The following is a 3,999-nucleotide window of genomic DNA, read 5'->3' as shown; positions in this document are numbered from 1 at the left end:
TCATATAGAGCATTAACATGTCATTAATTGTGAATACTTGCCAATTTTGGTTGTAAATTGTTTGGCATTATTTTGTAAAGCAGAACATATGCATATCCATATTCCTAAGGTTTCTGTAACAAAACACTACAGATTTGAAACGAGACATTTATTCTCTCACAGTTCTGGAGTCCAGAAATCCTAAGTCAGTTTCACTGGGCTGAAATTAATGTGCTGGCAGGGCACTCTGTTTTCTGCTCTTCTGTTTGGAGTCAAATCTCCCTCTGCCTCCCACTTATAATGACACTTGTGATTGCAGTTAGGGACTGCCCAGATAATCCAGGATAATCTTCCTATCCCAGGACCCTTCACTTGATCACATCTTCAAAGACTGTTTTCCCATACAACAGTCACAGGTTTGAGAATTGGAATGTGGACAAGACTAATATGCATGTGCTTCTTTTTTTTTTTTTTTTAATTGGAGTCTCACTTTGTCCCCAGGCTGGAGTGCAGTGGCGCAATCTTGGCTCACTGCAACCTCCGCCTCTCAGGTTCCAGCGATTCTCTTGCCTCAGCCTCCTGAGTAGCTAGGATTACAGGCACCCGCCACCACACTTGGCTAATTTTTTTTGTATTTTTAGTAGAGATGGGGGTTTCACCGTATTGGCCAGGCTGGTCTCGAACTCCTGACCTCAGGTGATCCACCCGCCTCGGCCTCCCAAAGTGTGGGATTACAGGAATGAGCCACTGCACTTGGCCATACCTTTAAACTTCTAAATAAAGACCAAAATACTTCTAATATTAAACAATGAAATAAATGTGAGTTATGCATACATTTAAGAAAGATTCATAAAAACAAGACAATGATTTACCCAATTTTTGTTGTTTTTCAGACGGGGTCTCACTCTGTCCCCCAGGCTGAAGTGCAATGGTGCAATCACGGCTCACTACAGCCTTGACCTCTCTGGGCTCAGGTGATCCTCTCACCTCAGACTCCCCAGTAGCTGGGACTACAGGTGCACACCACCACACCTAGCTAATTTTTTGTATTGTTTTGTAGAGACCATGTTTTGCCATGTTGCCCAGGCTGGTCTAAAACTCCTGGGCTGAAGCGATCTGCCTGCCTTGGCCTCCCAAAGTGTCAGGATTACACTTTGAGCCACTAGGCCCAGCCTACCCAATTTTTGGTGAATCAGTGAGTGAAGGTGGTTGTAGTAGTGCTGGGTTAAATTAAGGAAGAAATGTTTGCAAAATGAAAAATGTAAGCAACGGCTCTTACCACATGCAGTTAAAACACACACACACACACACAAATACAGTGGGTCTGCTGAGCGTTTTCAGATCATCTACTGTTGTATATTTGTATGATTATCATACACTCATCAGTTTTTATTTTATAATAATTTGTATTTATTTATTTTGATTTTCCAGCCCATTTATTCCAGTTCAGGGTTAATGCCTGTCTTGTCAGTTCAGGGTGTAAGGCAGGAACCAGCCCTGGACAGGATGGCATCCCATCACAGGGCACATTCATACACAAACTCACTCAGACCGGGACCATGTAGAGACATGCCCCTTCACCTCATGTGGACATTTTTGGGATATGGGAGGAAACTGGACCGCCGAGAGAAAACCCAGGCATATATGGGGAGAACGTGCAAACTCCACACAGGCAGTGGCCCCAGCTGGGTGTCAATTTTTTTTTCTCATCAACATTATAATGGAATGAGGTTCTTCAAGAATCTGCTGTATGAGACTAACCCAGAGTAATTTTTCAAATTGCTAGATTTAATGAATCAGAATTGCTAAGAAATATGCTGGATAATCTACATACTTAACAAGCCTCCCAGGTGATTCTTCTCATTAGGGAGATTTGAGAAATTTCTAGATGAGTGCTTCTCTAGAGTTAATGTGCATAGGAATCACTTGGGATCTTGTTTAAAATGCACTGTTAGGGCCGGGCGCGGTGGCTCACACCTGTAATCCTAGCATTTTGGGAGACAGAGGCGGGCGGATCACCTGAAGTCAGGATTTCCAGACCAGCCTGGTCAACATGGTGAAACCCAGTCTCTACTAACAATACAAAAATTAGCTGGGCGTGGTGTCGCATGCCTATAATCCCAGCTACTCGGGAGGCTGAAGCAGGAGAATCGCTTGAACCCGGGAGGCGCAGGTTGCAGTGAGCCGAGATCGCGCTACTGCACTCCGGCCTGGGCCACAAAAGCAAAACTCCGTCTCAAACAAACAAACAAACAAAAAAACAGCACAAGCGGAGGGTACTAGAGGTAGGGGACCTAGAAACAAAATTCCCGGGGCTCCCTCCCGGGCCGCGGTCTGGGCTGCACGTTTGGCCGCCAAGCTCCTCGCGAAGGCTGTGGCTTCCAAACTCTTGCGCGCGGTCATCCTCGCGCCCCCGCACCCCCCACCGGCTCGGGCACGGGCACTGTGTGCCAGAGGATCGCCCAGAACTTTGGCTTCCAGGATCTCTCCAGCGGGCACTTCTTGCGGGAGAACATCAAGGCCAACACCGAAGTTGGTGAGATGGCAAAACAGTATATAGAAAAAAGTCTTTTGGTTCCAGACCATATGATCACACGCCTAATGATGTCCGAGTTAGAGAATAGGCGTGGCCAGCACTGGCTCCTCCATGGGTTTCCTAGGACATTACGACAAGCCGAAGCGCTGGACAAGAATCTGTGACGTGGATCTAGTAATCAGTTTGAAGATTCCATTTGAAACACTTAAACATCGTCTCAGCTGCTGTTGGATTCACCCTCCTGGCGGAAGGGTATATAACATGGACTTCAATCCACCTCATATACATGGGATTGATGACGTCGCTGGTGAACCATTAGTCCAGTAGGAGGATGATAAACCTGAAGCAGTTGCTGCCAGGCTAAGACAGCAAGGATGTGGCAAAGCCAGTCATTGAATTATACAAGAGCCGAGGAGTTCTCCACCAATTTTCTGGGACAGAGACTAACAAAATCCGGCCTTAAGTTTACACACTTTTCTCAAACATGATCACACCTATTCAGTCCAAAGAAGCATATTAACCCTGCCCAATGGAAGAACCAGGAAGATGTGGTCATTCACTCAATTATGTGTGTAGTATTTGTGTTGTGTCCAAATTAGAAGTTAGCTGAGGAAGCTTGCAGCCTCTTTTCTAGTTGAAATGGTGAACTGATAGGAAAACAAATGAGTAGAAGGAGTTACCGAAGAGGCCCTCCTCTGCCTTTCAAAAGGAAGGTCACCTACACATGTTTAACGTGTCTCTGCAAGTCTCAAGCCCTTCACGGGAAAACAAGTACAGTGTGGATTTCAAACGGGGTGTAACTTCAGCTCCAGCTGATTTTTGACAGCTGTGTTGTTGCTGTGGCATCCTTTTTCCCACTTGATGGTGATGGCTTCTGGTTCTCCCCATTCCCACAAAGGCTGTTGAACCACAGCTCCCGGAAGCCTGAGTCCGCTAAGGGCTCTAGCCCAGATTTGTCCCACGCTTTCTGCTGTGTGCCTTCCTGGTGACAATGAAATTGAGGCTACTTACTCTCAGTGGTTGTTTCTCTGGTCTTGAGTGGCTGTGTCAACAGTTCATTTCTTTTTTTTCCAGTAGGAATAACTCCTTTTCTGCATTCATGCTCCATAGAGTGTCTCCTTTTCAGACATCCTGGGATGAAAGAATTTGACTTCTATTTCTTTTTAGACTGCATTTTTTTGACATTTGTTTTCACTTTTAGGCTATTAAACGAAACAGGTAGTTATTGTTCTTATCCCTCTCAAATTCTTCTAAGAACTGAGAGTGAGGGGACTGTATTGAATCTCCGTATGCACTGGGAACTGAGCTATGAAGAGGATCTTACTAAACTGCTGGTCTGACACTCATGGATTGACACTGTTCCTTTCTTTGATTGTGAAAAAAATTAAACCCCTAAAAGTCGTTCGAGAACCCCCTAAAGTCTTTTGGGAATCCTCAAAAACCATGGGAACTGTAAGTATTTAGCTACATAAATGTTGTAAGAT

The 3,999-nt window shown here is 45.1% G+C and overlaps 1 pseudogene; it reads left to right on the top strand.

Annotated features, from left to right (window-relative positions):
• The first annotated feature begins 2,389 nt into the window (after positions 1–2,389).
• Positions 2,390–3,035, top strand: LOC100425362 (adenylate kinase 4, mitochondrial pseudogene; annotated as a pseudogene).
• The last annotated feature ends 964 nt before the right edge of the window (positions 3,036–3,999 follow it).

Source organism: Macaca mulatta, chromosome 6 (genome assembly GCF_049350105.2).
Source record: "Macaca mulatta isolate MMU2019108-1 chromosome 6, T2T-MMU8v2.0, whole genome shotgun sequence".
Taxonomy (NCBI): Eukaryota; Metazoa; Chordata; class Mammalia; order Primates; family Cercopithecidae; genus Macaca; species Macaca mulatta.
The sequence above is the reverse complement of the archived record's forward strand: the minus strand, read 5'-3'. Positions and strand labels throughout refer to the sequence as shown.